This window comes from Octopus sinensis, linkage group LG10 (genome assembly GCF_006345805.1).
Source record: "Octopus sinensis linkage group LG10, ASM634580v1, whole genome shotgun sequence".
NCBI classification, from domain to species: domain Eukaryota; kingdom Metazoa; phylum Mollusca; class Cephalopoda; order Octopoda; family Octopodidae; genus Octopus; species Octopus sinensis.
In genome coordinates this window covers 82,038,220-82,052,686 of record NC_043006.1, presented here as the reverse complement: position 1 = coordinate 82,052,686, position 14,467 = coordinate 82,038,220, and the positions used below count along the sequence as shown (strand labels likewise).

The window sequence follows — 14,467 nt, the reverse complement described above, 5'->3', positions numbered from 1 at the left end:
TTTGAATTACATAATAGTGGTTTTTCTCTAATTTATGTATATATATATATATTTATATTGTGAAATTTGATTTAATACTAAATTGAATTTTTCCCTGTAAGTTTGGAGTTATACTTGCTAATATTATTATTATTATTATTATTATTATTATATATATATGTGTGTGTGTGTGTGTGTGTGTGTGTGTGTGTGTGTGTGTATGTGTATGTATATACACACACACACGAGAGACGTTTGCACTGGTATGGTCATGTGGCGAGAATGGATGAAGATAGTTGTGTGAAAAAGTGCCACACTCTAGCGGTTGAGGGAACCTGTGGAAGAGGCAGACCCAGGAAAACCTGGGACGAGGTGGTGAAGCACGACCTTCGATCTTTAGATCTCACTGAGGAAATGACTTGAGACCGAGACCTTTGGAAGTATGCTGTGCGTGAGAAGACCCGGCAGGACAAGTGAGACCATAACCCGTGGGCTCTACACGGGATGTAGCCAGTCCACTTATGCATACCTTTCCTTCTTGGGACACAAAACTCTACTTGTGAAGACCTGTTGAAGCAAGTGAGGATCGGAATCGAAATCGATCAACATCAATGGAAATTGCAGCTGTGATACTAGTGCCGGTGGCACGTAAGAGAACTGTCCGAACGTGGCCATTGCCAGCACCGCCCTGACTGACCTCGTGCCGATGGCATGTAAAAAGCACCATCCGTTCGTGGCCGTTGCCAGCCTCACCTGGCCCCCTTGCCGGTGGCACGTAAAAAGCACCATCCGATCGTGGCCATTGCCAGCCTCGCCTGGCTCCCGTGCCGGTGGCACGTAAAAAGCACCATCCGATCGTGGCCATTTGCCAGACTCGTCTGGCAACTGTGCCGGTGGCACGTAAAAAGCACCCACTACACTCACAGAGTGGTTGGCGTTAGGAAGGGCATCCAACCGTAGAAACATTGCCAGATCAGACTGGGCCTGGTGCAGCCTTCTGGCTTCCCAGACCCCTGTTGAACCGTCCAACCCATGCTAGCATGGAAAGCAGACGCTAAACGATGATGATGATGATACACACACATACATATATGCATGCATGTATTCAAATGAAGTTTTACTTCAAATTTTTATCATTATTAAAAGTTTTATTCATTTTGAAGTAACCCATCACACCACACTACACGAAAATAGTATCATGCTCCACTCTGAGAAACATTGTGGCTATCAAGCCAAAAGCTTGGAATTCAAATTCATGGAAAATGTGTATAAGGAAAGATGAGGTGCATGGCTTAGTGGTTAGAGTGTCAGCATCATGATCGTAAGATTGTGGTTTCGATTCCTGGACCGGGCGACGTGTTGTGTTCCTGAGCAAATCACTTCATTTCACGTTGCTCCAGTCCACTCAGCTGGCAAAAATGAGTAACACTGCAATGGACTGGTGTCCCATCCAACTGGGGAACACATATGTCATAGAAACCGGGAAACCAGGCCCATGAGCCTGGCTAGGCTTTAAAAGGGCATATTTTTATATTTTTTAATTTATAAGGGAAGGAATGATTGTTAATTTTGTTTTGAATATCAGAGATTCAACATCTGAAAATAAAAAAAAAGTATAAAATGTACTTGCAAAAATCTCCAAGAAACAATACGAAATCAGAATTCAATGTTTTATAAATGGTTTTATGATATTAATGGCATGGCTAAAGAACATAAATATTTTGTAATAGCTTTATTAGTTCACAAAGTCATGAGAACATTGTGTATTCATTGATGAAATCATTGTTTACATTATAATGTTTTCACTTTCTGGAAATTTAAAATTGCTGTTTTTCAATTCATTAAGGATGAAAAAGCAATTGTAATTGCAGAGAACATGCATGAGTGCATGCACACATGCACATACGCACATGCACATATACACATACACACAAAGTGACAGTCATAATCACATATGTTCTGCATTTAATGGTATAGGTATACAGGATGCATCCAAATGTCAGTGCATGTTCAGGAATAAATTTTTATTTCATTGAAACATGTAATACATTAGCAAAATTTCAGTTCATTTTGGTGGGAAAAGTGTCTTATATTACATGAAATATAGTACATTTTTATTTATATTCTTGAAATGTGATGGGATATATTTTATACTCAAAAAGAAAGAGTACTTTTTATAGATGTAAACAGACATATTAAATGCAGCTGAAAATCCCTTAAGAAAAAGGGATTAAAAATTAAGTAAAAGTAAGTTTAAAAATGCAAATTTTTTTGCAAATTTTTGAATTTCTAATATTCAAAACAGAGCACTGTTTATTTTTTTTATGGTGTAATACAAAGTGTTAGAGAAGCTGATGGTAGAAAAAAGAAAAATCCATGCATGAATAAGTTCCAAAGTTGTCTCCATTAGTAAATAGTAAATACAAAAAAATTCATGGAATGGGATAAATTACTTTATTGTAAAAGAAAAGGATTATGTCTGAAAAGTTTGAGTTCTATTTTTCTTGCACTGAAACAATTTCTTCCATTGCAGTAACATTATTTTGTTTTGTTAGAGAGTTTCTTTAGTTTGCTTTCATTTCATTTGGTTTCATTTCATTTTCTATATTGTTGGAGGAGCCACAGTTGAACAAACTTTATTGCTGTCAAAGACTCCATCTTCAATTTCATTCCATTGTTAAGGTTCTTGAATGCATAACACTTAAATTTTTTCATCGTGTTAAAATTACAGTAAGGTTTTTTTTTTCTTTTAAGAAAATCCACAGTAGGGCTTTTCAAGTTCAGTTGGTTGGAATCATACAAGAAAGTACTTAATAACATCTCTGTACTACTGTTTCTGCTGTTCTTTTATTCCATATCTCCTTTATCTCTCTTACCTCTTTTACTTGATTCAGTCATTAAACTGTGGCCATGCTGGGGTAACATCTTGAAATATTTTAGCTGAATGAAATGACTTATTAAATTTATTTCTTAAGCCTTGTACTTATTCTATGTGTCTCTTTGCTGAACTGCTAAGTTACAGGGACATAAATACACCAACACTGGTTTTCAAGCAATGGTGATGGTCAAACACAGACACAAAGACACACACACACACACACACACACACAAAATAAACTTTACTCAGTTTCTGTCTACCAAATCCACTCCCAAGAGTTTGGTTGTCCCAAGGCTATAGTAGAAGACACTTGGCCAAAGTGCCATGCAGTGGGACTGAATTCAGAGACATATGGTTGGGAAGCAAACTTCTTACCACACAGCCACACCTCTGCCTATGTGCCACACCTCTGCCTATTCTATGCAGTACTAATAAAAATAATAACTGATAATATACCTTTGGACATAGCATGCATTATAAGCATTCATATCTTATGGATTTTGCATCTTTATCACCATCCCCTGCAACGTTTTTTATTACACCATTAAAAAGAATAGAAGATAAGAAACATTTCTCTGTTTGAACATCAGAAATTCAAAAATCTACAAAACATTTTCCATGTTTGAATTTTCCTTTTCTTAATTTTCAATTCCATTTTCTTTAGGGATTTTCATCTGCTTTCTATATATTCATTTTATGCCTTTTTACAAATATAAAAAGTACATTTTCTTTTTGTATATAAATATATTTCATTTGCACTTCATATATGTAAATAAATATATATTGTATATGATGGCATACCAAAAGAATGTCTCAAAAAATAATTCTCAGTCCTGTGTGCAAAGTTGGGCCTACATTACACGTTTTTATATAAATGTTCTCACTTTTCTTTTGATACATAAATTTATAGTTCTTTATAACATTGACTAATTATGTTGAAGGTTTTGGATTTTTTTCTTTTGATTTAATTCTATAATTAAGACTGTTTGAAGCATAACATTCAAACTAGTTTCAGTATTTTGAAGACTTTGATTATCTCTTTGAATCTGTTCCATAGTTAATGTTGTTTAAAGTATAACATTTTTACCTACCTTTGTTAGTTTAAACATTTTGATTGTCTTTGATTTCATTCCATAGTTAAGGTCATTTAAAACATAACACAGGACCTTGGCAGAATCATTAGAACATCAGACAAAATGCCATGATGTGTTTCTTTCAGCATTTTATATTCTGAGTTCAAATCATGCTGAAGTCAACTTTGTCTTTCATCATCTCAGGATTGATGAACTAAAGTACTAGGAAAGTACAGGGATTGGTATAATAAACTGTTCCCTTTACAGAGATGTGAAAACCTTGTATCCTATATAAGAAAAATTATGTTAAAGATTTCTGTCTATAGCTCAACATAACATTTGAACTCCTGTTGCACAACAAGCAGAAAAATATTATAGATGATGATGATGATGATGATAATGATAGAAATAAAAATATTAAGTACATTATTTACATTATTTACATTGGATGGATATGTGTCTTCATCTTGTTTGTTGCTACCACAGTGTTTCAGCTGATTACTCTTCAGCCTTCATCAGGTGTCCTGATGGAATTTTGAACCCAAACCTGGGTTCTCATTCCTAAAGTATTTTTGTTGATGTTATTATTATTACCTCTGCCTTATTATTATTATCATTATTATTATTATTATTATTATTATTATTATTGTTGTTATTATTGTTTTTTATTGTATTTTTGTATTTATATTTGTGTAACATCGTCTGTTTTTCTGTTTTTGTTTCGCATACGTTTGTTGCTTTTTTCCAAGGAATCTAATACTCTTAGTTTAGTTTTTTCCTTGGGGCTGGCCAGATTGGAGCAATCTCAAGATTAATCAGTTGAAATTGCGAGGATGATCCGGTTCTTGACTGAAGATAAAAGGCTTCAAATGACCCATCCATGTTTTTTTTGTATCGTCTATCTGGATGTCTTGTTGTCCCCTTTTGTATTACCTAGTTGTCCGGATGTTTTGCGTTCTTGTCCCATTTTGTATTTTATTTTATATATATAGCGACGTACGTACACTTTGTTCTCGTATACACACACACATACATATTCTTTGGAAAACCATGTGCATTTACACATGAATGCCAATGAAAATACTTTGCAATTTTCTTTAGAAAGAATCTGCTCCTAGTTTCTTGTCCATAAGTCTGTGCATAACTGTTGTCTTTAAATGTAGAGTAATGGGGGAAATAAGCTGGATTAAAAAGGGAAAGAGTTGGGGACAGAGGGGGTGAAATTTACCTTCCCCACCCCTGAAAATTTATAAAAGGTTGCAATGAAATTATGGAAAGAAAACTTTCAAAGTATTTGTGCTGTAGTTTATTATTGTGAAAAGATCTGTTCCAGTTCTCTCTCTTTCTCTCTCTCTCTCTCTCTGATTGATATTATATCACTATTTTACTAAATAGATTCTTCTTTTGCCCCTTCTTCGCCTTTATCACTGTCTTCTTCTTCTTCTTCTTCTTCTTCTTCTTCTTCTTCTTCTTCTTCTTCTTCTTCTTCTTCTCTTCTTCTTCTTCTTTCTCTCCTTTTTTTTTTGCATATTTTGTGACATTTTTTAACATATTTCCTCCTGACCTGTTATTCTTTAGCTTTTTAAATCTAGTTTTCTTTTTGTTTGAATTTATTCACATTTTTGTAAAAAAAATAATTTGTCGTTATTTTTGCTCATTTATTGACGCTTCCAGCCAAACACCTTCGCACGCACACACACACACACACACATACATACATACATACATACATACATACATAAATGCATTCATTCACACATTTACTTATGTTTTACATTTCCTACTCTTTATTTCTTTATTATTTTTTAGTAATACATTTTGCATTTACTATTTCACAAAATCTATTGATAATTCAGGCCCTTTTTAAAAATATTTTTATTTATTCATTTCCATATTTATTTATTTTTCTTCTGTTATGTATTTGATTTTTATTGCATTCTCTTACAGTTTTAGTTTTGCGCCTGTATGTCCATATATATAATGCATATATGCATGCATACATACATACATTTATAAGTATATATATAGATGTATTATATATTTGTGTACATCTAAGTATATGTAAATTCATCTATATATAAATATATATATCTCTCTCTATATAAACGGCAGTTTGTCTGTGCGTTTTCTGTGTGTCTGTTTTCTCGTACCCTCACCCTGACCACGGCTTTCAACCGATTCTGATGAAACTTGACACACACATAGCCCAATGTCATAATTCAAAACTAACGCAGCGAAAATTTTGAAAAGTTCCCCCAGTTCTGAAAAAAATCGATAAATTCGACATGGGGTCGAGAATCAGAAACCCAAACCACAGACCGTCTAGGGGACGCAACTCCACCTTTTTTAACTCAAAAAAAATTTACCATCATTTTTTTCCATTTTTTTGCTATTTTTTGGCTATAACTCTCTAAAAATGCTTTATAGTTATTTCCCTTACAAACCTGAGCAACGCCGGGCGATACTGCTAGTATATATATATATATATATATATATAAATATATACAAGGCATCGAGCTGGCAGAATCGTTAGCACGCCGGGCGAAATGTGTAGCCGTATTTCGTCTGTCGTTACATTCTGAGTTCAAGTTCCACCGAGGTCGACTTTGCCTTTCATCCTTTCGGGGTCGATAAATTAAGTACCAGTTTCGCACTGGGGTCGATGTAATCGATTTAATCCCTTTGTCTGTCCTTGTTTGTCCCCTCTATGTTTAGCCCCTTGTGGGTAGTAAAGAAATATATATATATTATGTGTTTTGCTTGTTTATGCATATATAATATATATATATATATACATATAGATGCAAAAAAGATGTATATGTATGTATATATGTGTATATGTATATGATGTGTGCATATGTTAGATATAATCAGTGCTATTGCTTTCATACTTATGACATGGCACATTATCTTGTGAATCATCACAAAAAAATCAATCACTGCACAATAATCTCGCCGTTTAGTTTGAGAAGAATGGAGAAGAGATAAGAGTCCTGGTAATATGTTTGTGGGACGTACACTTGCTCTTGATTCGGGGGGCGGGGGCGGAGGCAGGGGCATTATGAAGATATTTGCTTGTCATTATGATTTCGACAGAACAAACAGCTATAATAATGACCTACTTAGTACTAAGTGATCTGTCTCTGATTATATATACTCCCCGATGTCTTCAGATTGTTTCTCATTACTCTTTTCATTCTGTTATTGGTTTTGGCCAGTTGATTGTATTCATGTCGGAGCACCTTTCTTAAAGATGGCAAGTAGTATATGGTTTTGGCCAGTTGGTTGTGTTCATTCTGGAGCACTTTCCTTAAAGATAGTAAGCTGGTAAGTAGCTTGCTTACCAGCCACATGGTCCCGGTTCAGTCCCACTGCGTGGCACCTTGGGCTAGTGTCTTCTACCATAGCCTCAGGCCGACCAAAGCCTTGTGAGTGGATTTGGTTGATGGAAACTGGAAGAAGCCCCTCGTATATGCATATATATATGTATGTGTGTGTATATATTTGTGTGTATGTGTTTGTCCCCACCAACATCGCTTGCCGACCGAGGCTGGTGTGGTTTGCGTCCTCATCACCAAGCAGTTCGGCAACAGAGATCGATGGAATAAGTGCTGGGCTTACAGGGAGTGGGTTCTGGGTTGATTTGCTCGACTAAAGGCGGTGCTCCAGCATGGCCTCAGTCGAATGAATGAAACAAGCAAATGAGTATGGTTGTTTTTTGTTTTTCGTTTTTGATGTGAAGTAATGAAGGAGGTACTTGGAGAGTTGCTCAACAAGCTAGAAATATGGTACTTCATTGGTTACGACTACGAGGGTTCCTGTTGATCTGATCAATGGAACAGCCTGCTCATGAAATCAACGTTTAAGTGGCTGAGCACTCCACAGACATGTGTACCCTTAGCGTAGTTCTCCAGGAGATTCAGCATGCCATAGAGTGTGACAAAGTTAGCTCTCTGAAATACAGATACAATACATTTTTGCTACCTGAGTGGACTGGAGCTATGTGAAATAAAATGTCATGCTCAAGGATACAATGTGTTGCTTGAAATTGAACTCATAACCTTACGATTGTGAGTCGAATACCTTAACCACTTAGCTACGCATCTTCATGCTAGAAATTTAAGCCCTGTATATTGCACCAAACCGACTTCATTGTCATCATCACAATCACGACTCATCATCACTACCATCATCATCATAATCTCCACCACCAACAACAGTAGCATCACCACCACAATCATCACCACCACCATCATTACCATCACAACTGTCATGATACCACCACCACCATGTTCATTGTTTTTAATGTCCATTATTCTGTGTTTGCATGTGTCATATCCGGATGCTCTTCCTGGCACCACCTTGCTCCATTTTGCTTTATCCTTTGAACAGCAAACAGCCAAGTGACCAGACAAGCTTCTATGGCTAAATTGTAAACAAATGTCACTGTCTTTGTCTGACATTGAATTCCATTCAAGATTGGCACACTCGTGTCAAAACAAGAGATGCTGAACAGTTCTATATCTAAGAGATGAGGATTTATGCACATTATTTACATTGTTTACAAAACAAATCATTTTGCTCAAGAAAAACAATTCACTGCCTAGTCCAAGAATCGAAACCATGATCTTGTAATCATGAGAACAACATCCTAACCATCAGGCCACATGCCTTTCACTGACATATAGTGGTTAAAATTTACACCTCTGAGGGTGGCAAGCTGGCAGAATCATTAGCATGCTGGGCAAAATGCTTAGCAGCTATTTTGTCTAATAGTATACATTAAAAATAATGTATATGGTAGTGGTGTTTGTGGTGGTAGTTCTGAGTTCAAATTCCACCAAGGTTCACTATACCTTTCGTCCTTTCAGAGTCAATAAAATAAGTACCAGATGATCATCAGGGTCAATGTAATTGATTTACCCCCTCCCCCAAAATTACTGGCCTTAGAAGTTCACTAAGGGACCGTGTAGTTTAGGGTTTGTTTCTTTGTGTGGACACTGTTGGCTGGAGTTGTTTCCTATCACCACAGAAATTTGGTTGAAATTTATGAGACAAATTTGGTGGACAGAAACTGTAAAAATCCCAATGTGTGTGTGTGTGTATGTGGGTGTTCTGTGTCTCTTATTTACATTATTTACATTCGATGGATATTTGTCCTCATTTTGTTTGTTGTTAACACAACGTTTCCGCTGATATACCCTCCAGCCTTCTTCAGGTGTCTTGGGGAAATTTCGAACCTGAGTTCTCATTCCTTAGGTATTTTTTTATGTTATTATTATTATTATTATTATTATTATTATTATTATTATTATTATTATTATTGTTCAGGTCACTGCTTGGAATCGAACTCAAAATCTTTGGGTTAGTAGCCCGCACTCTTAACCACTATGTCATATGCCCATGTTCTTAACCACTACACCATATGCCCGTGGGATCAGCTTTGCTTTTCATCCTTTTGGGGTCAATAATATAAGTACCATTTGAGCACTGGGATCAATTTAATCAACTCACCCCTTCCCCAAAAAACTGCTGGCCTTGTGCCAAAATTTGAAACCATTATTATTATTATTATTATTATTATTATTATTATTATTATTATTATTATTATTATTATTATTATTATTGTTCAGGTCACTGCTTGGAATCGAACTCAAAATCTTTGGGTTAGTAGCCCGCACTCTTAACCACTATGTCATATGCCCATGTTCTTAACCACTACACCATATGCCCGTGGGATCAGCTTTGCTTTTCATCCTTTTGGGGTCAATAATATAAGTACCATTTGAGCACTGGGATCAATTTAATCAACTCACCCCTTCCCCAAAAAACTGCTGGCCTTGTGCCAAAATTTGAAACCATTATTATTATTATTATTATTATTATTATTATTATTATTATTATTAAATAACTAAGTCAGCAGGCTAGCTTTGAGTATTTAATTTCACCCTTTGTGCTCTCTGTGAAAAATCTTGCTGTGTGTGTGTATGTTTTCTTTTCCTCCCTTTGGTAAAAGTACAGCAATAAGTACAAAGCCACAAGGTGCCATAGGATTGTTACTTCACTCTTCGTTTCCATGGTTATAATAATTAAGTGAATAAGAAATATATTATCCAATAAATAGGTTACTCAGCTCTGGCAGTTTCATTTTTTTTTCTTTTCCTGCTGGAGAACTAAACTCAGAACTTAAAATCAACAAATCATTTTGTCAGTACCAGAGATCTGACACTATTTACAGAAGTGGCTTATATTTCCTTATGTACAATGAATTGGCTGATCTTGTACCACTTTCACCCAGGCTGAGTGGATTCAGTCATCTCTCTCCTCTTGTTTTCCATATTTTCTCTTCCCCAACAAGCCTTTCACTAACAACCATATCTAATCTTTACTACCCCACTATTTTACATTTCTCAATGGGATTGGTTTAGAGATAGAGGTTGTGTTGTACCCATGGCCATTACAGGTGTCCTCAGGGCTGAGTAGATTCATACAATTTAATATTCCTCTTCAATGTCTGTCAGCCCTCTGCTATGTCCTTCTTGCCCATGTTTCTTCTTGCACTCATTAAGTGGTGGTATTTTAAAAGAAAAGGTGGTGAGCTGGCAGAAACGTTAGCACACCGGGCGAAATACGTAGCCGTATTTCATCTGCCGTTACATTCTGAGTTCAAATTCCGCTGAGGTCGACTTTGCCTTTCATCCTTTCGGGGTCGATAAAATAAGTACCAGTTATGCACTGGGGTTGATATAATCGACTTAATCTATTTGTCTGTCCTTGTTTGTCCTCTCTGTGTTTAGCCCCTTGTGGGTAGTAAAGAAATAGGTATTTTAAAAAGAATGTTAACCACAATGGTATTATAGATTCTATCCAGCTGATAAGCTTTCACATAGTTTCTACCTGATTTTATTCATGAGTTTTGGGTTGGCAGAAGAATGTGGAACTTATTTGGGAGCAAAATTCTCAACTGCAAAGTCATGCCTACATTAAAAAAATGGTAATCAGATTGTTGCTACTACAGTGGGCTAGAGTGGACCTGAGAGTAGTAAAGATCCTTCCCGAGTCATACAGACTGAGATGGTTTCCCAGTTTCCATGGCCTATGGATTCCCTCCCTGGATGGGATACCAGTCCATTGCAAGATTACTCATTTTTGCCAGCTGAGTGGACTAAAGTAATGTGAAATGAAGTGTTTTCCTCAAGAACACAACACTTGTCTGGTCCAGAAATTGAAATCACAATCTTATGGCCATGATTCCAACATCCTAACCTATTTCTTTACTACCCACAAGGGGCTAAACACAGCGGGGACGAACAAGGACAGACAAACAGATTAAGTTGATTACATCGACCCCAGTGCGTAACTGGTATTTAGTTTATCGACCCCCAAAAGGATGAAAGGCAAAGTCGACCTCGGCAGAATTTGAACTCAGAACATAATGGCAGACGAAATACGGCTATGCATTTCGCTCGGCGTGCTAACGTTTCTGCCAGCTCACCGCCTTCCAACATCCTAACCACTAAGCTACACACCACATCATAAAATGATGTTCCCCATCATTTTGAAGGCTGTGGTGAAAAACAATTGGAAAAATCCCCGCCAAAATGGAGAAGTTCCAATATATGTGGTTTTCTTGATTTGAAACTCCTCTCCCATCCCTTTGGAAAAGAAAATTTCCCCACAAATTTCTTTATAATCATAATCTATGCCATCTGAAAGGTTTTGTATTAATTTTCATTAAAAGATACCCATTTTCCAGAAAGTTGTGAGGGAAAAAATTGGATTGTGTGAATTTTCCGCAAGTCCTCTCACCACTCCTTCAGAAAGCATTTTCCCCATAAATTTCTTTATAATCATAATCTATGCCATTTGAAAAGTATTTCTATAAAATTTCAGTAATATTTACCCATTTTCCTGAAAGTTATGTGGGAAAAATCAGATCGCGTGAATTATCCACAAGTCTCCCCCCCCCATTCGTTTGTGCAAATTTTTGTCTTTGTATTCATTTTTTATACATTTTTTACACCTATTAGACATTTTTTTTTTGGTGACCAAGTTTTAAGCTATATATTAACCTTTATTTCCTTTAAAGTGTGCCTTGAATCAGCATCATCATCATCATCATCATTTGCAGTCTGTTTTCCATGCTGGCATGGATTAGACAGTTTGACAGGGGCTGGCAAGTCAGAGAGCTGCACCAGGCTCTGATTGTCTGTTTTGGCATGGTGTCTACGGCTGGATGCTCTTCCTAACACCGAACACTTTGCAGAGTGTACTGAGTGCTTTATACATAGATAAAAATGTATAAAACATTTGAAAACTACTGCTGTGTCCAGTCATAATTACTTTGACGAAGACATTTGAATAAATTTCTCTCATGTTGTTGGTGTTGCTTAGCTTCAGATCAGCTCTGCTAGAGAAACATCTATCATCAGTCAAACATTCCATGACTGTTTCTTATCTTTTTCTTTTTCAGTCATAATATTATTGTCATATATTTCAGACTAGGCTATTCAAAGTTATACCCTTTTGTTTTTCTTGCAAAGGCTGTAAAGTGTGATTTCAGTAAGATTTGGTTGCTATATTTACTAAGCTGAATCACTGCACGGAAGTCCCCTCATCAGCTTGCTAGGAACAGAGAACGGGGACAAAAGAATTCAATACAAAGCACTGTTCAATAATATTTATCTCTGCTCAATATAAATATGGTCTTGGTCAATTAAGGTTATTGTGTTTGCCATATTAAATTATGTTAGGGCGTACCTCTCTAGTAATTTTCATGTAGTTTGGTTGGTTTTATATACCATACAAACGGTTTTGCACATATAGATTAATTAGGGAAAAACTGAGATTCAATTTTCTTTTCTCTTTTTCTTGTTTTTCTTTTTCTTTTTTTGTTTTGTTTAGGAATTGTAGAGGATGAAACTGAATTTCTTATACTGTATTTCATCTCACCTTTCTTTCCTTTCTGAGATGAAACCTTACTGATGGCTGCTTATCCAGTTAATTTATATATCTTTTGTTTCCATAGTGAGCAATAAGATGAGTTTCATTTATAAACTGGGTCCAAGTAAATCTAGTGTTCCACCACTCATAGAAACTATTATGCTTATAAGTCAGTGGAGAGAAATGTATGGCTTCCATAGGAATGGTGAATGCAGAAACAGTTGGGAAAAAAATGGTCAAGATGATTCATAGCAGCTCTACTTCAGTATTTCACCCATTGCAATCCTTAGCACCACTTTCTTTTGGTCTTGTTTTTTGTCATTCTTGCTCAGGATAAATTACGTTTTGAAATAGATCTCAAAAATGGCATACCATCTCTTGAATGCGCAGTTTACAATCAATGTATATATATTTTCCCTGCCTATATTTTCTGTCTCCCACTGTTCACTATTTGATAATGTTCTGAATGTCTTTCCATTAAGATATTATACCAGCAATAACAATGATGACAACAGCAATAACCACCTCTATCTTCCCCTTTTCAGATATCGATTGATCTTCTGTGTACACATATACAAACACATACACACATATATGTATATACTCAATTTTTTTTATTTAATCGTTTATTTGTTTATTTATATCTTTATTAGAATAATAAATTGTGTAGTTTCCATTTTGGAAAGCAGACAATTGTATTAATTGTAGAACTGGTAATGAGGAAAAAATACGGAAAGTAAGATTTACCTTTGTTTTCTTTGTTGCATATTCACAAAGAAAATGTGAGACCTGAAGTGATTTTATTGTGTTGCCTTTGCAGTTTAAAAAAAACACAAAAATTAAAAGTATATTTTTAACTTCAGCAAACTGTTAAAAGTTTTATACTATGACACAGAAGCTAGTTGAAAAGAGAGGAAACGAGAGACAATCTGTCCATTCGTCCAGAGAGAGAGAGAGGAGAGAGAGAGAGAGAGAGAGAGAGTGAGAGTATGTTATATCATGAATATGAGACTGTGGCAGTCTGTGTACTATTATTGCTGTTTCATCATTTCGCATTCATTGTAACCCATGCACTTAGATTGAACAACCATTGACATTTAAGCGTTTTGTGCTTGTTTGTATTTGCTAACTTCATTTTTCCTGATCTTATAGAAACCTGACATTGATGTCAACATGCTTCCAGCCACTACTGGCATATTCTTTGATCCTGCCCTGCCCAACTGGAAGATGGAGCTGTTACAGACCATCTTCGAAGGAGTGTAGATTCTTTTGCTTCTCATCACGTGTCCTTGCCTTTTCCCACCCAGTAGCTTTTCCAGCATGAAGAAGGCCACTTATCTCATATTCATGATATAACATACAAAAATTATGAGCTTTCTGGTCGATAACTTGGCAGAGAAGATCTGTATACTTAAGGCACTGCTTTTTCAGTGGAAACAGCCATAAGCTAATGAAGTTCATTTGACTGTGGCTATGCTGGAGCACTGCCTTTAGTCAAACAAATTAACCTCAGGACTTATTCTTTGTAAGCCTAGTAATTATTCTATTGGACTCTTTTGCCGAGCCACTAAGTTATGGGGACATAAACACACTA

The 14,467-nt window shown here is 36.0% G+C and overlaps 1 protein-coding gene across 1 annotated transcript in view; it reads left to right on the top strand.

The window, feature by feature from the left end:
• LOC115216707 (alkaline ceramidase 3) overlaps positions 1 to 14,467 on the top strand; it is a 343,156-nt gene that overhangs the window by 142,708 nt on the left and 185,981 nt on the right. The window lies entirely within an intron of this gene.